Here is a 25,642-nt window from a genome sequence, read left to right as displayed (position 1 = left end):
CCTGGCTCCTGGCTTCAGCCTGACCCAGTCCTGGCTATTGCAGGCACTTGAGGAGTGAGGGAATAGATGGGAGAGCTCTGTCTCTTTGCCTTTCAAATAAATAAAGTTAACATTTTTTTCCAAAAATGTGTGATTTTTATCCTGAAAAATTTATTTCAGAGGCAGATACTTAACACATGCATGTACACACACATGTGTGCACACACACACAACACACACACACAATGCAAGAAACAGATATAAAGAGGACTCCTGTCTGCTGGTTCACTTCTTAATTCTCCACAGCTCCTGGGACTGAGACTGGCTGAGTTGAGGAGTTGGGAACTCATTCCATGTTTCCCACATAGGCAATGGGTATCAAAATACTTGAGCTCTAACCACTTCCCTCCAGATCCACATTACAGGAAGCTAGAGTCAGGAGCCAGAATCAGGAACCCAATTTCTCAAGCCATAACAACTGCCTTCTAGGTCCACATTAATAGAAGCTAGAGTCGGGAGCTGGAAGTAGGTACTGAACACAAGTACTTGTGGTATGGAATGAGGTGAAATTAATTGGCATATTAACCAATATTTAAGCTTTTTCTTGTGACATCATATGTAGTTTTTTATGTATCATACTGTTTATAGTTAATACATCTCTATATTTACTTACTGTACCTCATTTCTTAGTTCTATATTGAGTCTTTGCATTTCTTTTGGCAAACAGATTAACAGTGATGTAGGGAACAAATTAATGTACATCTCTTTTCTTTGTATTTTCTTTTAATTTTAGTTAGTGTTTCACAGACTCCATGTGCTTTGTAAGAACTTAATGATATTCCCTTCCTCACTCCCCCTTTTGACCTTCTACTGTGTGTCCTTCTCCTTTTTCTTTGTCTTTGGTTTTAGTGTTTGAGCGAGCCAATTTTCAAATTACGTTACAGTAAAAAGGCTTAATACTTAACCAAATAGCTTTAATAAGAAAAAAAAATGCCACCGGTTTAGTGAGAATATAGACAGTGACTGTAAATAGTAATTGAATAGAAAAATGATCATTTCACTCTTATGCAGTAAATTTTAAATTAATTACAGATCATTAAAACTATGGTAGTATAAGATTGTTAACCACTGATTTCACAAAGGTCTGAAATAAAGTTGAACAAAACTGTATTTATAGCAATACAGATGCACAGAAACAATTCTTTTTTTCCCCAAATTCATATAAGGGGGAACATGTGGTATTTTTCTTTTTGGGTCCAGCTTATTTCACTAACCTGATGTGCTACAGTTGTATCCATTTTGCTGCAAATAGTAGAATTTCATTATTTATGTGACTGGGTAAAATTCCATTGTGTATGTATGCCACATTTCTTTACCCATTCATCTAATGATAGACACCTGGGTGGGTTCCAAATTTGGGGTATTTTGAACAGTGCTGCTAAAAACATGATGAGGTATCTCTTGGATATCTTGTGTTCAAGTGTTTTGATAAATACACAGTACTGGGAATGCTGGATCATGTGATGTGGCAAGTCTACTTCTGTTTTTTTTTTTTTTTTTTTTTTTTTTTGACAGGCAGAGTGGACAGTGAGAGAGAGAGACAGAGAGAAAGGTCTTCCTTTGCCGTTGGTTCACCCTCCAATGGCCGCCGCGCCCGGCGCACTGCGGCCGGCACACCGCGCTGATCCGATGGCAGGAGCCAGGTACTTCTCCTGGTCTCCCATGCGGGTGCAGGGCCCAAGCACTTGAGCCATCCTCCACTGCACTCCCTGGCCACAGCAGAGAGCTGGCCTGGAAGAGGGGCAACCGGGACAGAATCCAGCGCTCCGACCGGGACTAGAACCCGGTGTGCCGGCGCCGCAAGGCGGAGGATTAGCCTAGTGAGACGCGGCGCCGGCCTACTTCTGGTTTTAAAACACATCTCCACACTGTTTTCCACAATGGCTGCACTAATTAAGATTCCTCCCAGCAATGTCTAAGTGTTCCTCTTTCACCACATCCTTGTCAGCATTTGTTACTCTGTGTTTTAGATTTTATCCATTCTAATATGGGTGAGGAGATATCTCATTGCGGTTTGATTTGCATTTCCCTGAAGCCTAGAGATGAGCATTTTTTCATATATTTGTTGGCCATTTGCATTTTTAGTCTCCTTTTCAAGAACTGTCCAAGTATTTTTCCTTTTCTGAATTGGATTGAGTTATTTTTGACTTTTCTAAGTTGCTGATATATTTGAGATTTTAATGCTTTGTCAGATAGATGGTTTGCAATTATTTTTTCCGTTCTGTTGGATGTCTCTCCACTCTATCATTTACTGTCCTTCTGAGTTTGATACAGTCCCACTTACTTAGTTTTGCATTTGTTGCCTGAGCTTTGGGGATCCTGTCCAAGAAGGTGTTCCCTACATTGATGTCTTTGAGTGTTTCCTTTAGTTTTCTTTCAGGAACTTCAAAATATCAGGTCTAAAATTAGGTTTTTGATGTATTATCAGTTGATTTTTGTGTGTGGTGAGAGCAAATGGATCTAATTTCATTCTTCTATGCACATGTGTAGTTTTCCCAGCATCATTTTTGAAGATATTGTCATTAACTCCACTGTGTGGTGAACACCAAAAGTCAGTTGGCTGTATGTATGTGGATTGATTTTGGGACGTTCTCTTCTATTCTACTGAGCTATTCATTGGTTTTTATGCCAATGCCAAGCTGTTTAATTACTATAGCTTTGTAGTATGCTTTGAAATCAGGTTTTGTGATGCTTCCAACTTGGGGTCTCTTGTTCAAGGTCACTTCAGCTATTTGTGGTCTTTTGTGATTCCATATGAATTTTAGGATTGTTTTTCCAACTCTGTATATGTATTTTGATAGGGATTCCATTGAGTCTATAAATTACTCAGGCAGTATATACCTTTTAATGATAAGAACTTTTCTGATCCATGAGTAAGGAATATCTTTCCTCTTTTGTGTCCTTCACAGCGTCTTTCATCAATGTTTGATAGTTTTGATTGCAGGTATCTCTCACTGCTTTGGTTTAATTTATTCCTAAATATTTATTTTTTGGTTTCTGTTATGATATTTCTTTCTTGAATTCTTTTTCTGTGAGTTCACCAGTAGCCTTCAAAGCTACTGTTTTTGGGTCCCCACCGTGGGGCCACCACGTGGCTCCATTGTGGGTGCTGGTTCATGTCCTGGTTCCTTCACTTCTGATGCAGCTCTCTGCTAAGGCACCTGGGAAAGCAGTGGAAGGTGGCCCAACTCTTTGGGCCCTTGTACCCATGTGGGAGACCCAGATGAAGCTCCTGGCTCCTGGCTTTGGCCTGGCCCATTCCCAGCCCCAGCCCCAGCCCCAGAGCCAGGCCCACCATTGCAACCATTTGGAGAGTGAACCAGCAGATGGAAGATCGATCTCTCTCTCCCCCTCTCTTCCTCTTTCCTTCCTCTGATTAAATCCTACTTTCAAACAAATTAAAAAAAAACTCTATCAAAAAAGCTACTGTCTTCGTATGTTTATTTTGTACATGCAAGTTTACTGAATTGTTTTATTTCAAAGGTCTAGTCCCTGTGGTGATAAATTTTTATTTCCTTCAGTTGGGTTATTCTGATGTATAAAGCTATTGATTCTATTTTTTATTTCACTGATTGAAGATTTCATGTCCAAAATTTCTATTTGATTCTTCTTATTGAAGTCTGTTTCCTTAGTAATATTTTTATTCATTTAACTCATTGAATTCCTCATTTCTTTAAGCTGTCTGTATTCTCTTGCATCCCATGAGCTTTTTTATACTTACTATTCTTAATCCTAAGTCTGTCATAGATTTCTTTCAGTTCAGGATCTGTATCTGGAGGATTATTGTGTCCCTTTGGAGTTCTCATGCTCCTTTGCTTCTTCATGTCTCCTGTGTCTATGTTGATGTCTGTCCATCTTTTGTATTTGTCCTTTAATTTTTATTTATTTAAAGATTTATTTATTTATTATTTGAAAGAGTTACACAGAGGAGAGACACAGAGACAGAGAGACAGAGACAGAGAGACAGAGACAGAGAGGGAGAGAGAAAGTCTTCCATCCGATGGTTCACTCCCCAATTGGCACAACAGCCGGAGCTGCGCTGATCTGAAGCCAGGAGCCAGGAGTCTCTTCTGGGTCTCCCACATGGGTGCAGGGGCCCAAAGACTTGGCCATCTTTCTCTGCTTTCCCAGTCCTTAGAGGGCTGGATCGGAAGAGAAGCAGCTGGGTCTCTAACCGGCGCCCATTTTGTATGCTGGTGCTTCAGGCCAGGGTGTTAACCCACCATGCCTCAGCCGGCCCCTGTCCTTTCATTTTTATGAAACAGTTTCAATTGTAAAGGAGTGTATGGTTTATCTGGAATACAGGGTATCACCTGGCTTGTTGCTTTGGGCCAGGTGTATTGTCTCTGAGTGATTTCTTTTTGTCTTTTTTTTTTGACAGGTACAGTGGACAGTGAGAGAGACAGAGATAAATGTCTTCCTTTTTCTGTTTCTTCACCTCCCCAGTGGCTGCTACAGCCGGTGCACTGTGGCTGGCACACTGTGCCGATGAGAAGCCAAGAGCCAGGTGCTTCCCCTGGTCTCCCACGTTGGTGCAGGGCCCAAGCACTTGGGCCATCCTCCACCGCACTCCCAGGCCACAGCAGAGAGCTGGACTGGAAGAGGGGCAACCGGGACAGAACTGGCACCCCGACCAGGACTAGAACCAAGTGTGCCAGCACCATAGGCAGAGGATTAGCCTAGTGAGACAAGGCGCTGGCCTCTTTTTGTTTTAATATCAGCCATGTCTGTAAGAAACAAGAGTGGATTAGTCCTCCACAGTTCATAGGAGTAAAAGTATGGCTTTGAGATGAGTAAGTGTCCCCTTGGGTGTGTATCCTTGCTCCACTGGGAGTTCATTGTCAGTACTCCTGCCAAAGGTGGTAGCCAGGGCCTTATTCTTAGAGCTGAGAGACATACCTGTGGCTACCTCCTTGTGCTGCTGGCAAGCCAGAGTGATGCCTGGGTCTGGACACCGATTGCTGTGGCTCTAAGATGGTGTGATCCAGATGGACCCTTCCTCTGATCCTGCTAGGAGAGTCCAACTGTTGCTGTGGCTTCTGATACCAGCAGCTGTAGTCCTAGGACTAGGGAGTGTGAACTGGACATGCTCCAGTCCTACAGGGTGACTACAAGGTATACAGGAGATTTTCCTCTGGAGGGGATGAATCCAGAGATGTGGAATGCAGGTAGGTTCTTCCCTGTGTCCACTGAGTAGATTACAGTGGCACTGAGAAAATTAGAATAAATTGTTACAGTCCTACAGCAAGGTATAGTGGGGTCATTACCCGGGTCAACCAGGGTGGAGTGAATTTTCCTGTGGGCTGCTTCAGGTGTTAATGCCCAGAAGCTTAGAGGACTGACTCTCCCTTGCAAACATGGAGTGTGTGAACATAGCTCTGGTGCTATTGCCCAAAAGCTCCCATGGTTGGGTGCAGGATGCACTGGAATCTGTTCTTGGCCCCAGACGTTGCCCTGACTCTGTGATGCTGGGTACAAGAGGCATGCTGCTTGATTTTTCACTGTGGAATTTGGCGCTCTGGGGGATTTGGGTAGGAAAAGGAAGCAAGGTGGTTTCCCTGTTATGCCTGACGATTGCTCAGATCCCAGTCTGCGCTCCAGGCTGAAGTAAACGTGAGCGGGTCTTCCCTGCCTCTGGCTCTCTCTAACTCTGCCTTTTAAATAAATAAATACTTTTTTAAAGGTAGGGGCAGTCCTGTGGCATAGTGGATAAAGCCATTGCCTGCAGCGTCAGCATCCCATATGGATGCCGGTTCAAGTCACTGCTGCTCCAGTTCCTATCTGGCTCTCTGCTTTGGCCTGGGAAAGCAGTAGAAGGTGGCCTAAGTTCTTGGGGCCCCATATCCAGGTGGGAGACCCAGAAGAAGCTCCCATCTTCTGGCTTCGGATAGGCCCATCTCCGGCCATTGCAGCCTTTGGGGGAGTGAACCAGTGGATGGAAGACTGTCTCACTGTCTCTCCCTCTCTCGATCTTCCTCTGCCTCTCTATAACTCTGCCTTTCAAGTAAATAAATAAATGAATAAATATTTTTTTTTAAAAAGTCAGTGGGTGACTGTGGATTTCCCTGTCTGCTAAAATAGGGAGCAGCAGGTTGTGTGGCAGTTTCTTCCTACTTTTACATCAGGTGGAGGCTCTCAGCCGGCAGCTGGCTGTGCCACTTAGTTACCTTCACAACTCAGATGGATTCAGTGGTGTCTGTGTCTTTTCTTTTTCTTGTCCCATGAGGCTTGCTTTGTTGTTGTTGTTGTTCTGCACTGAAAACTTCCATCAGTCAGACCCCTGGAAAGCTGGCCATTCTTTGTTCTTTGCATATTCATAACTTAAGTTAGTGTGGCTATACCCTATTCAGCCATATTGGATCTTCTCTATATTTATTTTCATGGGAATGGGATTATTTTTTCAAAGTGCATGTGTATTTATATACTTTTAGTGTTATTGCCTGTATGTAACTTACAAATCACTTATTCTCTACCTTCATTATTAACAGTGAAAAACGGGAGAAATACAGAAAACATACGAACTGTTAGAAAAGAAAAAACATGTGATTTACCATCAGCTGTTCTTTAAAACTAGCTGTATTTCTGATTTTATTTTTGAAAAGAAGCAGCTGGGAACCGCCTATGCTTCATTTAATCAGATGAGATTTTTCTTTCATTGTGTGATTTTGCAGGCTTATATCGTTTATTGAGCACACCTTTGAGGGCCTATGTGCCCCATTTTGACTCGTTGCCCTTCAGAAATTCACATTCTGGGAGGTCAACCACACATTAAGTGTTTGTGGTATAATATGGTGAGTAACCAACAGATTCTCTGTATAAATGTTCCTGTCAGGTCTTGACTGCTTGTATTATGTTTCAGTAGGTAAGTAAGTGTCAGCTCTTAGCAGCCTAGGGCTCCAGCCCTTTTTTTGTTTGTTTGTTTTTGTAACAGGCTGGGACGAATATGACTTTGGTGTTATGGACTTGAAGCTGCTTTCCTAAAGGTACTCTCTTAGGTGGCAGATAACTACATGGGAGTGTGAAAAAGAGAGAATCACTCCCTTTTTCAGTTTCTTGTGGTTTCAACTCCTTTTACTTAATTAGTCAGAAACATGGGAACTTTGCATAACTGCTTGTTTACTTTGGAATAATACATCTCTGTAGCATCAAATAGACGGGATGGAATACAGGACAGAACTTAGGAAATCAGACAACTTTTTTCTCTAAATGAGTTCATTGTCTGTATTTGCACCATATTTGTGGGGAGCAACTCACACTAGACTAAGTTACTGGAATTAAGACTTATTCTATGCATCTGCTCTCCCACAATGTGGCGCTGGGAGAGGAGGAAACAGCTTCTACACAGCTGCCTCCAGTTCAACCAATAAACTGTAGGACCTGCTCCTGATTGGAGGAGAGCAGCGTACTCGGCGTGTGGGTAGCAGAGTTGGGATTGGTGGAAGTGGACTATAAAGGAGGAGATAGACAACATGCACCAGGAACATCTATCTGAAGGAACACCTGTGCAGCCCCCGAGAGAGCCGGCCGGGGGTGTGGCGCTCCCCTGCGGAAGTGGGGAAAGTGGCAGGGGGAACCGCCCTTCCACGGAGGTGGAAGGGTCGGTAGCCAACCCGGGAAGAACCAGCAGCAAACCCGGGGAGGCCGAGCAGACAAAAGAACAGCGCAGGGTCCTGTGTCGTTCCTCCACGAAGAGGGGGAGTGACAATATTCTTATTCATAAAGTAATTTTGTCATGCTATTTTTTCTAGTCATGTACTTTTTAAATAGAATGTTTTTGTATTTTTTTTAGTATTCTTTGTTATTTATTTTGGTAAAATTATTAAGTGAACATCTTTAGATTTTCTTAATGACTTATGATTCAGTGGACTATTTTAATTGGTATTTAGACTGATATAGGCAGTTTTGCACAAATCCTATGATTTTATGTTGAAGGAGACAGCGTTGGTGGGGCAGCGGCAAAGTATCAGGCGTTCTGGGTGGGAAGCATCAGTCTTTGGCGGTGGCAGCAACAAGTTGGGGCAAAGGGGGAAAATCAGGTGGCGGGAGCACCAGAGAACATGGTGGTGGTGGCCTCACACAGGTCTGTGTCGGTGTCGGCAGTGGGGTCAGCATCAGCAGCGCGGTGGAGCATGTGGTGTCAGCGTCACAGGCGGGAAAGTGCAGTTAGGCGGCAGGCAACCGAGAGGAAGGATACAAGGTGGCAGCGGTGACTCTGGGGAGGCATTGGGCAGTCGGTGAGGGGGCTCAGATATGTATTGGTGGTGGTGGCGATGGGTTGGACAGCAGTGGGGAAGCAGGCAGCAGTGGCAATGAAACAGCTGGCTCCCTGGGTGGGAAGTGTCAGTCTGGCAGTGGCGGCAATGGGACGTTGGGACGTGGCGGAGAATCAGGTCTGGGTCAGTGATGAGGGCATAGAATCATGAGTAGGCAGTGGAGAGGTGCGTGGCTGCGTCGGCTGTAGAGGTGAAGCGGCGGCAGCGGCAGCTTCACGACCACATGGGTTGGGGACAACATCAGTGAAGCCCAGGACTGCATCCTGGAGGGTAGATGCACGTAAGGCAGCCAGGGTGGTGAATCACAAGACCTGCAAGCTGGCTTTGGAGAAATGGCAGATGGTCGACCTGGGATCTCTGTTGCTGGGCAGCTCAGACACTAATGCATTCGGCTCTGAGGTGCCCAGGAAGCTGTACTGCTTCAGCTGTGGGACAGAGTGATCACCTGTGTCCTTCAGGGTGGGGCTGGACGTCTCCTTGCCTGCCTTCTCGCAGCTGCCATACTGCTGCCACCTCACCAAGAAATGAAACGGAGCCCACTGCTAGCACTGGTTCCCTGAGGTAGGTCCTGGGCCTCTCACCAACTCTGAGAGATAAACTCAGTCACTCTTGCACTCTCTTCTTCAGCAGAGTTGCTGCTGCTACTTCTGCCACCAGATCCAACGCTGCCAACGCCGTGGACCCAAGTGCTGCCGACGGTAACACCTCCGTCATGATGTAGATGCTGAAGAGAAAGCCCACACCACTTCCAGCTCTGACATGAGATCGGCTTGCTCCATCAGCTCACTGCCGAAGCACCACCTGCATAGCCCGCCTCTACTACCAATAAACACAGCAGCGCCAGAAGAGGAGGAGGAGGCCCCATCGCACTGCGAGGTGGGAGCAGTGGTGGCGGTGCTGGTGGGTATCAGGTGTTCTGCTCTTCTGCTTGTTTTGCTGCAGTACTCGGTACACTCCAGGTAAGTTTCCACCCCACTGTGGTTGCAAGGATGCCTGGGAAAGCTGCGGGGTCCACCTGGAGCCGGTGGGCCTCTCCAGTCCTCACGGCCTGCACACGGCAGTGCCCTCCCCCTCCCCATGCCTTTGCATCATGGAGTCCAGGGGGAAAGGGAGGATGGGGGCAGAATTCTTTGGGTGCTAGTTGTGCATGGCCACTGCCTGGTGATCAGCTTGCTCACCTGGGGACAGGCTGCCTGCTGGCAGTCAGTTCCCTGCATCATCTGGGAACCGCTGGCTTGCAGAGTCATGATCCTGGTTACACCAGGTTGAGGGTGTCAGGGTGTTGGCTGTGCGGGCTGAGTATCAGCTGAGTATCAGCCAGGCCCAGCCTCTCTTGCCTGAAGGTTGTGATCCACAGCATTTGGTTGGCTTTGTTCTTTGGATGCTGATGAGACTGGCTGCAGGTTGTGGTAGGGTGAACCTCCATTTCAGGTAGCAGCCCCACTGTCTGACAGGGCCATCATTACTCATGGAGCCTCTGGGAAGCAGTACCCAGCACCTGCAGGGTGGGCTGCACCCTGGGAGAGTGGCTGGGCACTCCTGTCTTCCTGCTGGGACAAAATCTAATCTGGTGTTTGTTTGTTTGTTTGTTTGTTTTGTCTTTTCCAGTGAAAACCTTTACTTTGATTTTACTAAAGGAGAAATTACCAATGTTTTTTTGAATGTTTTTAAATTGGTGGGTATAGGCCAAGTGTATTTGAAATATTTTTGTGTGGAGGATTTTTCCTATTGTCACGGATTTTGAGTTTCTTTGAATCTTTTTACATGACTCGTGTGGGGAGATCATTTTAAGATCATCAAGAAATTTTTTTTTTGGTTGCTGTTGTCATTTCCTATTCTCTATTTCTGTTGACATGAATTGTTACTAACCAAACAGGTATTAGCCAAAGTAAAATGATTTTTTGGGGCCTGTACTATTGTATTATGAAATAAGGACCTAACAGGCTTTACAAATGAAGAGATTGGAGAGGAAAACTCATCCTAGTAGTCATAATATGCTAAATGAAGAGAAAGGAAGATATGCAGAAAAATTCATGGAAGTTTTCCTTTAGCTTTGAAAGATCACCGAACAGTAGCTTTAGGCTTTCTCACAGTCTTTGGGTGTCATTTACTCTGTTTTGGATTTTAGCCATTCTAGTAGGGCTGAGGAGATACCTCATTGTGGTTTTGATTTGGGTTTCCCTGAAGCCTGGAGATGTTGAGCATTTCTTCATATATTTGTTTGCCATTGGTATTTCTTTCTGAGAACTGTCTGTTGAAGTCCTTTTCCATTTCTGAACTAGATTGGCTTTGTTGTGGACTTTTTTAAGTTGCTGATATATTCAGGACATTAATGCTTTGTCAGATGGTTTGCAAATACTTTTCCCATTCTGTTGGATGTCTCTCCACTCTAATTATCATGTCCTGCTTCTGCGTTTGATACAGTCCCATTTACTTAGTTTTGCTTTTGTTGCCTGTGCTTTGGGGTTCCTGTCCAAAAAGTCGTTCCCACGCCAGTGTCTTTGAGTGTTTCCCCTACATTTTCTTCCAGCAGCTTCATCATGTCAGGTCTTAAGTTAGGTCTTTGATCTGTCTTCAGCTGATTTCTGTATGTGGTGAGAGAGACAAATCTAATTTCATTCTCCTACATATATGCATCCAGTTTTGCCAGCACCAGTTTGGACATTAACACCTTGTTTCTCAGTGGACTCTTTGTGATATTTTAATTGATTTTCAGTCTTTTTTCCACAGATCCTGGCAATTTTGCACAAACATTATGATTTTATGTTCTTGGTACATTAATAGGTTGGTTTCAAAATTCATGATACAGCCATTGTGTTTATGCATAAATTTGCATTTTTAAAAACAGGTGTTAATAGTAGAACTGAATTATTATTTTTAATTTATCTTCTATGGAATAGAAACTCCACCAAAACAGGTAGTGAGATTTGCTTTTACATTTTTTTATCCACTTTGTGTTCCTATTGTCTAGAATAGTCCTGGCGTAGCATTTTAATAAGTGGATACATTAGGGGCCAGTGCCATGGCGCACTAGGTTGATCCTTCGCCTGTGGCGCTGGCATCCCATATGGACACCGGTTCTAGTCCCGGTTGCTCCTCTTGCAGTCCAGCTCTCTGTTGTGGCCTGGGAAAGCAGTGGAGGCTGGCCCAAGTGCTGCACCCACATGGGAGAAGGACTTGGCTCCTGGCTTCAGATTGGCGCAGCTCCGGCCATTGTGGCCACTTGGGAAGTGAACCAACAGAAGGAGACCTTTCTCTCTCTCTCTCTCTCTCTCTCTCTCTCTCTCTCTGTAATGGTGCCTGTCAAATAAATAAAATTTTAAAAAATTAAAAAATAAGTGGATGCATTAAAGAAAAATGAGATTGTCATGATTAGAGAAAATACAAGTTTTCTGTAACAGTGTCCCTCAGTATTCAGTGTGTATATTGATCAACCAAGGGTCTTGTTAAAATGCATATTCTGCTTTAACACTTCTGTGCTGGGGCCCAAAGGTCTGCATTTGAACAAGATCCCAGGTGATGCCCATACTGCTGGCTTCAGTTGAATAATTTGGTGCCAGAGCAGCACTTCAGAGTGAAAATAGGCATTAGTGCAAACTGTGTGTGTTCATTTCTAATAACCTCAATTGAAAATTATGTGAAATCAATTTATGTTTTTCTTTAGAATTATCATTTCAACATTTAATTTACAGGTTGAAAACTGTTACAGGCTTTTTACAATTCACAGCATGTGTCAGCCTGGATTAGTCACGTGTAGTGTGTCCAGTGTGTCACCCATATTTGGTAGTGGCCACTGGACAGGACAGTACAGTACAGTTCTGGAGAGTTACCATCTAGCTTTGCCACACACTTGTAGTCTATAAAGAAAGTTTCATGTGCCTGATGTCTGCTGTATTATGCTTATGCAAAGCAAGGCTGAGATGGATGGGACCTTGGGCTATAGAGTGCAGCTCATTCTAATCTTATTCTTTGTTAGTGCACATTCATTATAGAAGTCTTAGACAAAACATCAAATGGAGGAAAAATTTAAAATTGCATCAATAGCTAGTTTCCAGAGGAGGCCGTTTTTATGCCATGAAATACTAGGGTTGTATAAAACGTGTCCAGAGCCTTTCATAAAACCTGTTTGATATACCTGTATTGAGGCCAGCGCCATGGCTCAATAGGCCAATCCTCCGCCTGCAGCACCTGCACACTGGGTTCTAGTCCCGGTTAGGACGCCGAATTCTGTCCCGGTTGCCCCTCTTCCAGTCCAGCTCTCTGCTGTGGCCTGGGAGTGCAGTGGAGGATGGCCCAAGTGCTTGGGCCCTGCACCCGCATGGGAGACCAGGAGAAGCATCTGGCTCCTGGCTTCGGATCAGCGCTATGCTCCAGCCGAAGCGCGCTGGCCACAGCAGCCATTGGAGGGTGAACCAATAGTAAAGGAAGACCTTTTTCCATGTCTCTCTCACTGTCCACTCTGCCTGTCAAAAAAAAAAAAAAAGATATACCTGTATTTAGCATTTAGGTAGTATATTCAGCAGATAATTGATGTTTATAGTAGCAGTCTGACAGGGCTGACCAGGAGTACTTTTAGTGTTCAAGGCATAGTAATACCTATGTTTACCATTGACTAATGTGTGAAGTAATCTTTCAGTTAGGTTTGTGTTTATGTCCAAGTACCTGTACTTAGATGACATTAGGCAAACTCTTGAGTTTTTATGTACATTGCCTTGTGACTGTTATGAATTTGAATGAACACTGTACATATAGTATTTTTAAAGCAGTTAAGTGCTTGGTCTTTAATGCCATAAGTTATTAAATTTACTCTCATTCAACTGGATGTGCAGTGTCAAGGAACAGTCATTTGGCATTGCTTGGGACACTGGCACACAATATTGGAATGCCTGTTTTGCGAGTTCTGGTTCCTCCCACATCATGGGTGAGGCATCAGGTGGTGGCTCATGTGTGTTGGGTCTCTGTCACACATGTGGTATACCTAGCTTGAGTTTCTATCTTAATTTTCTTTACTGTCATCTCCCTAGACCCACAGGTAGTATGGTTTGTATGCACATGAAGTTGTTAGTTAATATCCTGTGGCCAGGCCATCAAATGCCCAGCAGAAAGGATGATTGACAGCAGAGAAGGGTCTAACTGTTGTTAGCAAGAAATTCAGTGTGTGTGTATTTGACATACTTAGGTAGTGAGTGGTGGGACAAGACAGCAGCCTCAGCCATTTTGGGATTCGTTACCCCTGCCTTCTTTCAAGAGACAAATTTAGATTCACACCCTAATTTTCTCCACCCCATCCCCTGTGTTCTTCCCCATGTTTGGAAGCCAGAGGGCCAAACTTGAAAAACTTGTATGAAGAAGCTCACCTCTGACAACTGCACCCCACCCCACCCCTTGAGCACCTAAGATATAAAAAGTCCCAGCCTGCTGGGGTCTAGGCACTGTCATGTGTTTTGTGTGTGTGCACAGTGGCAGTTGGTCACCCACATCTGCAGATTTATTTTCTTTGAATAAGTTTGGTCTGGCTGAGAGTTCGTGTTCTGTCTTTTCTCCTGTCTGACCCCTTTTGCTTACATTTGGTGCCCCGTGTGAGGAGCGGAGTGAGGGATCAACATCTTGCCCCAGTGTGTCATTCCTGTGTACTCTGGGTAAGATCTGTGACCCCTCCCCCCTCTTCATCTGAACATTCTTCTGCTTTCTGAACTCCTTCCCCTTCTTATGGTCTCTACCCTCCCCTAACCTCTTTCCTACAGTCTGCATTTTCCTGTCTGACCTGGATGGCCCTGAGAAATGCCTATCCAAAACATTTTCTCACTGCCGCTTGTGCTCCTCATTTCCTAGCAAATTCACAGCTAGAGCCTTTGCCAGATCTCATTGCTGCACGGCAACATTGGACCTAATACTCAACCCATCAGATTGGTAAGAGAGGCCTCTGTCACCTCATGCATACTGGGGCAATGCTCGTGACCAGTTCATCCCTCCTCCTAGGGCCTGGGGTGTTCAGTCGGTTTCTCTTGCTGTCTGCTCTTAGAGGACTCAGAACTTAGGTTGTGGGTTGGGGTGATTCTTTCCCAGTGAAGTCTATTCCCTGTGAATAGACCCTCTTCCCTCAGACCGTATTTTGCTAAATCCATGGGTTCCAAATACAGCTGGGCCTGAAGGGGTGATAAAGTGGAGGCAGTTACTCAACCTCTGCACGAGTTTGACAATTTTCATCTCAAAATTATGTAAGATTTTAGTAACTTCACACAGAGAAATGGCAAATGGTCAGAAGACCCTATTCTGAGCCTTTTTCCTCCATTGGGGTCAACTTTCCTCACACCGATTTCTCATGGAGCAAAAAGGCCTGGAGGCACCGCTTAAATGTCCAACATCCCCATCACTCCCTTCTCCCTGACCTGACAAGCTGGAATCTCAGGAACACAGTCCTTTGTTCACTCCATCCCCCACCCCAGCACCTCATTTCTCTCTCAAGTGGCAACAGGGACAGGTGCCTCCCTTCCAGCCTCTTCTCACCTAAGTCCCCTTTATCCTGCTCTCCTCAGTGCTGATTGAGCTCTCTGCCCCTCCTTCATATCCTCTCTGAGATCTTGGCTCAGGAGTGTGACCCTCTCCCCTAGCCGCCCCAGGGTCCTTCCGAGCTCCCATCTGGTGATTCCTCTCTGGTTTGCCCACCCTATTCCCCTACATTAAGCTTCCTCCCTCTACTTCTCCTTTCCGCGTGTCTGGGTCTTCCCATCCCTCTCAACGGCAGCCAAAACTACCTCTCCTCCCTTCCTGACCTCTCCTCCTCCATCCTGTCACTCTCTCCCCCTGGATGTAGAAAGAGAATGTAAAGGCTGGCAGAATGTTAGCATTCTATGTCGGCAGCCTGTTTTAGGGTCCAGTATAGTAAACAATGGGTGAAATAATGGGATCTAGACAGATATTGTATTTTAATAGGGTTGAGTATTCAGGAATTCTTTTGTTTAGTTATTTGCGATGAGCTAAATCCAGGATGAAAAATAATATAGCTTGGACTATTTTTTGTGTGCTTTTTAAACTTGTTAAAAAAGAAACTGTATATAAAACTTAAAATGCAAATGTTAAATTATCTGAAAGTACAGAATAGTTACTATTTCTAGAACCAAATAACCTTTAAAATGTTTTTATGTTGGTAATTTTGTCACGCTAAACACTTTTGTATTGCACAATTCAGTAGGTTAAAAGTCATTCTTTTTCTTCATACTACAGCAGACTTTACTTGGATTTTTCAAGTTTCATAGGCATAGTACTATGGTTAGACATCGATGTCTAAATAAGCTATTTGGCTGAATGTTTGCTAAATACATTTAAGTTACTTGAAATGATTTAATATGTAGCCTACCATATGTGTATATATAGTTATATAATTTTAAGTTTAAAATATTCAGTCTAAAAACTTAAAGTGATTCTTATTTAAGCTTTTGGGACAATACTGCATATAGCATAATGTTTAATGTTGATGAGAGTATCTCTTGAAGTGGCTTGAGATGTAACTTTAAAATAGAGATAATATACTAAAGCATCTCTGACAATCTCAGTAGGCAACAAGCAATATATAACACTGAACAAGTATTTCTTTATTCAGAAATGGAATGTGGAAAATGTAGAACACATAGGTTATTTAACTTGATTTCGGCCTTCTTGTGATTTTTTTGAATGTGCAAATAACTCTTTGTACTATTAAGTGAGGTATATAATATGCATAGTGTCTCATACTTAGTGTTTTTTTTTTTTTTTTGACAGGCAGAGTGGACATAGAGAGAGAGACAGAGAGAAAGGTCTTCCTTTTGCCGTTGGTTCACCCTCCAATGGCTGCCGCGGCCGGCGCACTGCGCTGATCCGAAGGCAGGAGCCAGGTGCTTCTCCTGGTCTCCCATGGGGTGCAGGGCCCAAGCACTTGGGCCATCCTCCACTGCACTCCCTGGCCACACAGCAGAGAGCTTGCCTGGGAGAGGGGCAACATGGACAGAATCCGGCGCCCTGACTGGGACTAGAACCCGGTGTGCCGGCACCGCAGGCGGAGGATTAGCCTAGTGAACCGCGGCGCCGGCCTCATACTTAGTTTTAAAATGTAAAAAACGTCAATGTAGAACTACATGCATAGATATGTTAAGTTCACTTGGAGGCCAGAAAACTCCAAATAAAACAAAAGATCATTAAGAGAATGTAAGGTTTATAAAACACAAAATATGCATTGATGATCTCTTTCGACCAATAATTATTAAACCAAAAAAAAAGGCTAGCAGAATATTTATTGCTCTTGAAAGCCCTGCACCTGGGACATTTCAAATTCATAAAACACTAAAAAAAAAAAAAAAAAAGCACTGTAAACTTTACCTCGGAGCCTTTCTCACTTCTTCTGCTCACCTTATCCGGGTCCATGTGGTGCTCTGCACCTCCTCCAAGAAGAACCTCAAGAAAGGACTCTGCTTGCGGTTCAAATGTGACGAAGCCTTGAACACCACCACCCACACCCCCTACCTGGCCCTCTGTCCCAGCCAGCTCAAGCCCCTATTGTCTCTTGACCACCACCGCCCCCAATTCTTTCCTCCCTATAATAGTCTTCTCTAACTAGCTGTCTTCTCTCCTATGAACCCTCAAATACTAAAACCTAACATAATGCAGCTGCATTTCGCACTGCTACTCTGTCTCATGTCTAAATTCTCTCTTGCACAAAGACAAAACCATATCAAATAATATGTGTTGCAGAGCTATCAAGTACAGCAACATTGCTCCAAAGAATGCTCCATGCCTAGCCTTCTTCTGTGTTTTCCCCTCCCTTGTCTAGTGGCAGCCAAATTCTCTCTAAGGCTGGCGCCGCGACTTAATAGGCTAATCCTCTGCCTGCAGCGCCGGCACACGGGTTCTAGTCCCGATCAGGACACTGGATTCTGTCCCGGTTGCCCCTCTTCCACTCCAGCTCTCTGCTATGGCCCGAGAGTGCAGTGGAGGATGGCCCAAGTGCTTGGGCCCTGCACCCGCATGGGAGACCAGGAGAAGCACCTGGCTCCTGGCTTTGATCAGCACGGTGCACCGGCTGCGGCGGCCATTGGAAGGTGAACCAACCGCAAAAAAGGAAGACCTTTCTCTCTGTCTCTCGCTCTCTCTGACTGTCCACTCTGCCTGTCAAAAATAATTTTCTCTAAAAACTGAAAAATGATTTGTTGTTCTTTCCTGTAATGTGTTATATGTGTGTACAGGGGAAAATTTATTAACAGCTCTGTTTCAATTGGCTTGCACTTCTGTTAGATAGTCAAGAGATGTTTACAACTACATGTACTCTTCAAATCGGTAGAAGGTATTGGGCCTTTTCGTAAATGTTTTCATAAGTAATTTGACACCTTAAATTTTTTTTGTCAAGTTTTCACTTGATTTTAAGTTATTGACAGTAAGAAATATGGGAAGCCTGATTTGTTCCCTCATTTTTCTAGTCTCGTCAAGATGGGAAGTGGATTCTGTTCTGCAGGACTCTGCAACAGGGTGTACAGTTTGATCTTCAGATCTTATCTAAGGCAATTTGAGTAAGATGGTCTTAATGTTTGATTTTTTTTTTATTTAGTAAATATAAATTTCCAAAGTACAGTTTATGGATTACAATGGCTTCCTCCCCCCATTTCCCTCCCACTCGCACCCCTCCCATCTCCCGCTCCCTCTCCCATTCCATTCACATCAAGATTCATTTTCAATTATATTTATATGCAGAAGATCGATTTAGTATATATTAAGTAAAGATTTCATTAGTTTGTACCCACACAGTAACACAAAGTGTAAAATACTGTTTCAGTACTAGTTATAGCATTAATTCACATTGAACAACACATTAAGGACAGATCCCACCTGAGAAGTAAGTACACAGTAACTCCTGTTGTTGACTTAACAATTTGACACTCTTGTTTATGGCGTCAGTAATCACCCTAGGCTCTAGTCATGAGTTGCCAAGGCTATGGAAGCCTTTTGAGTTTGCCGACTTCTATCTTATTCCAACAGGGTCATAGTCAAAGTGGAAGTTTTCTCTTCCCTTCTGAGAAAGGTACCTCCTTCTTTGATGGCCCCGTTCTTTCCACTGGGATCTCACTTGCAGAGATCTTTCATTTAGGTCATTTTTTTTCCAGAGTGTCTTGGCTTTCTATGCCTAAAATACTCTCATGGGCTCTTCAGCCCGATCTGAATGCCTTAAGGGCTGATTGTGAGGCCAGAGTGCTATTTAGGACATCTGCCATTCTATGAGTCTGTTGTGTATCCCGCTTCCCATGATGGATCGTTCTCTCCCTTTTTGATTCTATCAGTTAGTATTAGCAGACACTAGTCTTGTTTGTGTGATATCTTTGACTCTCAGATCTATCAGTGTGATCAATTGTGAACTGAAATTGATAACTTGGACTAGTGAGATGGCATTGGTACATGCCACCTTGATGGGATTGTATTGGAATCCACTGGCACGTTTCTAACTCCACCATTTGGGGCAAGTCCAATTGAGCATGTCCCAAATTTGATCTTACATAGGACATAGCTTTCCTCATGGGCATTGTCTTATCCTAGAGGAAGAATATTCTCATGATATGCCTGTGACCATAGGTTTCTAGCTCAGGACACCAAAGATTTGGGATGGGATTGAGCACCCCCTTGGCTGACATTCCTAAATGTTTCTCCTGTGTTCTACTTTTAACAGAGACCTGGAGAAAGAGGAGGGAGTGAGGGAGCAGGAGCAATGTACAGATAGGTGATAGGCCAATTAATGGCTGCTTTACATGGTTATCTATCATCAAGGAGACACAACAAGGCCAGTCCACCCCTTGATGGCACCTGTTTGGGAAATTAGGAGTCAGGGCATTGAGCAAGAGGGCATCATGAAGAGCCTTGTCAGCTCTGACAAGAGCCAGGCCACAGGAAATGGAACTGCCCTCGGTGTTGAAGGACTCCTGGGTCAGAACTACAGAACCTGTTGGCCCCAGGCTAAAAAGTCTTTCCCTCTGCCCAGCTTCCAAAGTAACCACCGCCATCAGGAGGACAGCCTAGGGTCAGTACCAATCAAGGCAGGTGCCACCTATTCGATACTAACCTCCTACTCAGGCCTGCCCTCCTCCCCAGCCAGCTTGGTAATGGAAGTTAACAGGGTGTCTTCCCCCAAAGAGGTTCACACCTCCCTTACGAAGTCTCATCCAGTGCCACCTGTGAAGAGATAGACAGGTCTGGACCTCACAACATACCTGGGCCAGGCCTTAAAGCTCATCTGATTATTAACAAGCCCCTTCTGTGTGCTTCTGTCTGCCTTTCAATGGGAAACCTCCCACATTTCTTTGATTCTCCAATAATGACTCTGGCCTCTGTTTTACACCCTCTGTATCTAATCTGCTTGTTAGACACCCTAAATGAAACGGGAGCACTCAGGCATACAACTGTCTTCCCACTAACTGGACAGGACTCTTGCTTTCCTGGATCCTTCGTTGTCCTCATTTTGGCCATCTTTTCCACTGGGGGCAATCTTTTTAGTTTCTCCCTTTATCCCCATAATCACAGTGCTCGTATTCCTATCAGGTACATTTAACATGATTCAGAAGCCCTTACAGGAGGGTATGACTGCTAGATCTGGAGCCATCATGCAGGAGCAACACAAGGCTGCTTGCTCTCCTTCTCCAGTCATTCCGATCCGGTATATAGATACCCTGCCCTGTGTCTACGTTCCATCTCAGCAGGAATTAGCCAGAAAGAACCCAGTGGCCCACCTCCTTATCTATACTCAGTATCTGGATGATAGAACAAGGATATAAGCCTCAGCCATGTTAAGTTCTGGTTGCTCCTGCCTTCAAAAGACCAATTTAGTCTCACATCCTATTATTCTCATTCTTCCCCAGGTTTCAAAGCCAGGAGGCCAAACTTGAAAACCTTTTATGGAATGCCCACATCTGTCTGCTGCTCACCCCCAACCTCAGCGCCAGCCCACTTAAGATATAAAAAGGCCCTCTGCCACAGGTTTGGTCTGTGTGCTCCCTGGCAGTTGGTCCAAGACTGATAGTGTATTTTCTTTGACTAAATTTGATCTGGCTGTCTGTATTCTGACTGTTGATCTGCACCCTTTTCCTTATATTTGGTGCCCGTGTGAGGAGCACCCCTTTTCCTTACAGTTAGCACTAGACTTTCTGTTTAGTCTTTACTTCAAAGTTTGTAGGACAATATGTTAGAAACAACCTGACACTTGGCAGCTTCTGAAAGATTTTGACCTGTTTGGTAGTCTGCCCTTTTTTGGGGGTAGCTGACAGCCAAAAAAGCAAAGCAATACTAGTAAAATTATGTTTCTCTGGGGTATTTTGGGTATGATGTAAGGTGATAAATAAATGTTTTTGCACTTAATGGTTGACTTCTGAAAAACATTTTTTTGTTTTAATTTTTTAAAAGGCATAGTAACAGTGACAGAGTGATGGGGGCCGAGGGGTCTTCCATTGACTGCTTCACGCCCTAAATGATTGCCATTGCCAGGGCAATGTGTTACTGTAACAAGCACTTTGTGAGGGTCTACTCTGTACTATATAGGAGGGAAAAAGACTTGTCTATGGAACATGGATTAGCACATTAACACTTCTGGATATTTCATCCAGTTCCTATTTGCATGCATTTAGTTGCCTTGTATGTGTGTACAGCAACATAAAAATGTATGTTGTGGGGGCCAGCGCGGCAACACAGTGGGCTAAAGACTTTGCCTCTGGCACTGGCATCCCGTATGGGTGCTGGTTTGTATCCCGGCTGCCCCTCTTCCAATCCAGTTCTGCTATGGCCTTGGAAAGCAGTAGAAGATGGCCCAAGTGCTTGGTCCTTTGCACCCACCATGTGGGAGACCTGGAAGAAACTCCTTGCCCCTGGCTTTGGATTGGCCTAGCCTCAGCCGTTGAAGCCATCTGGGGTTGAAGCAGCAAATGGAAGACCTTTCTATGTTTCTCCCTCTCTCTGTAACTCTACCTCTCAAATAAGTTACCGCCATATATATGTATATATATATATATACACACACACACATATACATATGCGTGTGTGTGTGTATGCTGTTGAATATCTGTCATAATCATGGTATATAACAGGCAATAAATGTTTATTATATGTATTACAAATATGTTCTTCCATTCACTGGTTGGAACTTTCATCAACATAATGATGACAAATAGAAATAATTTAATGCAGTCTCATTTGACAATATTTCCCTTTATTGTAAATGACCTGTATATACAGTTGAAAATGAACTTTTTTACCTCCATGTTATGAAGATGGTGTTGTCTTACAGGAGCATTATTGTTTTACCTTCAGCTTTCCAGGTAGAATCTTCAAATTCAAAGTTTACATGTTAATTTTAACTTATAGCAAAAATCTTCAATACAAGATAGGATATATTATTGTAATTTACTGTTAAAGCTCAGTATCAATGTTAAGTGTATAACAATAAAATGTATAAGTACTTTGGTGATGTTCGAATTTGTGTTCTTGCTGTCTTTTATATCTGAGTACTATATCCTCAGATAGTCTTCTTTAGAAGTTCTATTTTATTTGAAAGGCAGAGTTGTGTGTGTGTGTGCATGTGTGTGTGCGTGTGTGTGAGAGAGAGATAGATATCTTTCATGCCCTGGTTCACTCCCCAAATGGCTGCAACACCCAGAGCTGGACCAGTCAGGAGCCATGAGCCAGAAACTTCTGGTCTCCCAATTTCAGGAGAGTATATGATTTTTATTTTAAAAATTCACACATTCTTGCAATTCTTTGAATACTAGGTCATGACTTAGATTTGACTTCTCATTATTGTTGAGAGGAATATATGCTTCAGACCTTAGTTCATAAATTCTGAACTTAGTCTTATCAGGTTGTCCTCCAGCTCTTCAATTCTGCCTGCTTGCTTTTCAGGCAGCACATAGCGCGATGCTGCACTGCACCCACTGCAGCAGCACAACGTTAAGGGTTGGTTGAGCCAGCCACACATGCTCTACGCGGTGAAGGCCAGAGAGCACCGGCAGTGGAACACCAAGCAGCCTGCTCCTTGCGGGCACCAGGGGAGGAAGAGGCAGAGCCTAGGCTATGGCGCTTGCACAGTGGCTGTGGTGTTTGAGGTGGTGGCAGCAAGAGCTCTGGCCCCTGCAGTGGGAGTGATGGAGTTTGTCCTTAGGAGGTGGTGTCAGAACCAGGGCCTACCTCCAAGGACTGGTGTCACGGTGCCACTAGCAGTGTGCCCCCTTCCTGTTCTGGGCTCGGGTGCAGTGGTGGTGGTGGCTGCTCGGTTGTGAGGAGGTGGGGAAGTGGGTGTCTGGCCCCAGCCCTGGTGGGCATGATGTGAACCAGAATCCAGAGCTGATGCAGAAGTTCAGCTGTCTGGGGACTGCTGATAAGGACATGACAACATCACTTTGAGGGAGGCAGCTTGGCCGGCTGCACCTTCTTCCCGGACTGGAGCAATTGGTGAGGTGCGCCAGCCCTTCCACGCCAGCACTGGCAGTGGTCTTGGGAAGCCCTGAGGGGAAGGGAAGGGGCCCTTGAGGCTGAGGCTTGGGCCGGCCCAGTGGGCAGAATGGGGGAGGCCGGCGGGCATGAGAAGAGCTCTCGGGGTGAGTGGAGTTAGATGAGTTAGTGGCCACGGAGACAAGAGGGGGCAGGAAAGATATTGGGGAGTGAGTTCCCTGGGGGTGTTGTGGGAATTAGGAGCACACAGAAAGAGGGGAAAGACTTTCGCTTCAAGGCGTGGGAGGTAGACCTGGGAGGAAAAGTGGCTGTTTTTCACTGCAGAGTAAAACACAAAGTCTATCTTGGGTGAGATTGGGCAAAACGGTTGGGGTTTAGAGTTCAGGACTAATGACAGGCTAAAGGAAAACTCTGGGGGAGGATTAGGTGCCCTAGAAGAGCTTAAGACTTGGGAGTTGGGAACTGAGAACAGGTCTAAGAGTATTATGGAGAAAGGCAGGTGACTCTGAAGTCAGAAGAGTTGTAATAGGGAGGAGTGGCATCTACCAAAACTAGTGGAGGATCAGGAGTGTTAGACCTGAGGCAGAGCCTGGGAAAAGCCTTAGGACAAGTGGGGGGGGGGGCAAGAGATTTTGAGGAAAGGAACTTTCTGAAGGGACTGGGGACTGATTGCAGGATTAATTAGGGAACTTTGGGAAAGATCTGCAGAATACTGGGAATGGAGAATTGGGTAATCTGGAAGAAAACTGGGTTGATGAAGCAATGGAGAAATTGGAGAACTTAGGTGATCTGGCAACAAAATATTTTTGTGGCTTGTGATCACCTTGTTGAAAACTAAATTGCGGCAGAAGACTGTTGATCATTCAAGAAGCATTTCTTGGCTTTGGAAGAAGTTTTATCTACTGTGTGGGAGTTTTTCTTTCAGTTACTTAAAGTAGTATTTGGAGTGACATGTGGGTATTTGGAAAAGTTTGTGGGATGAGGGAGTTGTAAGTTTCTTTATCACAAATTTTTATTGACTTAATTTTTTATTTCAAAGCTTTATTTATTTGAGAGGCAGAACTACAGACAGAGGGAGACAGAGAAAGGCCCTCTATCCTCTGGTTCACTCCCCAAATGACCACAATGGCCAGAGCTGGGCAGATCCAAAGCCGGAAGCTTCCTCCCGGTCTCCCAAGCGGGTGCAGGGGCCCAAGCACTTGGGCCATCTTCTACTGTTTTCCCAGGCCACAGCAGAGTGCTGGATTGGAAGAAGAGTGGCTGCGACTCGAACTGGCGCCTGTATGGGATCCAGTACTGCAGGCTGCTGCTTTACTCGATATGCAACAGCACTGGCCCCTGTGGTATGTTTTGAAGTTAGATATTGTGACACGCCCAGCTCAGTTTTTCTTGCTCAGGATCACCTTGGCTATTCTGGGTCTTCTGTGATTCCATATGAATTTTAAGATTGTTTTCTCTAATTCTCTAAGGAATAGCATAGTTATTTTGCTAGAGATTGCACAGAGTCTGTAGATTGCTTTACATAATATAGACTTTCTAGTGACATTGATAATTCCAGTCTACGAGCAAGGAAAATCTTTCTCTGCTTTGGTGTCCATTATGATTCCTTTCATCAATGTTTGATAACGTTGCTGTAGAAAGGTTTCACTTCTTTGATTAAATTTATTCCTAAATAATTGATTTCTCTAGGAATATTATGAATGGGATTTATTTGTTGCTTTCTGTTTTGGTGAGTTCATCATTAGCACATAAAAAGCTATTGTTTCTGTATGTTTATTTTGTAACCTGCAACTTTACTGAGTTGGTCTGTCAATTCTAACAGCTTTTTGGTGGGTTGTTTGGGTTCTTCCATGTAGCGCATCATGTTATTTGGAAATCTGGATAATTTAACTTTCGCTTTTCCAATTTTGATGCCCTTTATTTGTTTTTAAAGGTTGATTTATTTATTTCAAAGTTATATATAGAGAGGGAGAGACACACAGAGAGAGCTCTTCCATCCACTGGTTCACCCCTGAGATAACCATGGGTGTATCTGGGTCAGGGCAAGGCCAGGAGCCTCTTCCAGATCTCCCATATGGGTGGGGGATCCCAAGCACCTGGACCATCATCTGCTGCTTTTACAAAGCCATTATCAGGGAACTGAATTGGAAGTAGAGCACCTGGGACTTTAAATGGTGCCCATGTAGCATGCTGGCATTGTGCAGGTGCCTATACCTACTACACGACAATGCTGCCCTCCCCCGTCTCCCTTTCGTTCTACTTCCTAGTTGCTCCTGCTAAAACTTCCAGTACAATACTGAATAATAGTGGTGAAAATGGATGTCCATGTCTTGTTCTAGATCAGAGGGGAAGTGGGAAAGTGCCTTTTTGTTTCTCCATTCAGTATGATATTGGCTGTTGGCTTGTCATATTTAGCCTTTTTTGAAGTCTGTTCCTTCAATATCTAATTTTTGAAGTTTTTTTTTTTAATCATAAAGAGGTGTTGAATCTTAGCATCTGCTCTCTGTCTATTGAGATGACCATATGGTTTTTGTTCTTCATTCCATTGATGTGATTTATGGTGTTTATTGATTTGTGAATGTTGACCCTCCCCCCTTTAGGTTCACAGGATAGATCCCACTTGATCGTGATATATGATTTTTTCAATGTAGTTTTGCATTTGCTTTTCTAATATTTTGTTGAGAATCTTTGCATCTGTGTACATTAAGGATGCAGGTCTGTAGCCTTCTTTCTGTGTTGTGTCTTACTTCACCTTTAGTATCAAAGTGATGCTGGCCTCATAAAAAGAATTTGGCAAAGTTCCATGCTGTTGAATACCCTGAAATAGTTTGAAAAGTATTGGAGTTAGTTCCTCTTTGAATGTTTTGTGGAATCCAGTAGTAAAG

General features: G+C 44.1%; 1 protein-coding gene across 6 annotated transcripts in view; it reads left to right on the top strand.

Annotated features, from left to right (window-relative positions):
• Positions 1–25,642, top strand: part of LOC103350904 (uncharacterized) — a 326,018-nt gene that overhangs the window by 2,795 nt on the left and 297,581 nt on the right. For 5 of the 6 annotated variants that reach the window (XM_089311708.1, XM_089311709.1, XM_089311711.1 and 2 more), the window contains exon 2: positions 8,940–9,271. The gene's annotated coding sequence lies outside the window, so the exon portion shown is untranslated. Of the gene's footprint in view, positions 1–8,939; positions 9,272–17,758; positions 17,849–20,179; positions 21,770–25,642 lie in introns of those variants that run through there. The other variant, XR_016219100.1, reaches the window with a different exon arrangement.

Source organism: Oryctolagus cuniculus, chromosome 13, assembly GCF_051225735.1.
Source record: "Oryctolagus cuniculus isolate XC-2025 breed Fujian yellow rabbit chromosome 13, ASM5122573v1, whole genome shotgun sequence".
NCBI classification, from domain to species: domain Eukaryota; kingdom Metazoa; phylum Chordata; class Mammalia; order Lagomorpha; family Leporidae; genus Oryctolagus; species Oryctolagus cuniculus.
Note: the sequence above shows the minus strand (reverse complement) of the source record. Positions and strands in the feature narration are given on the sequence as shown.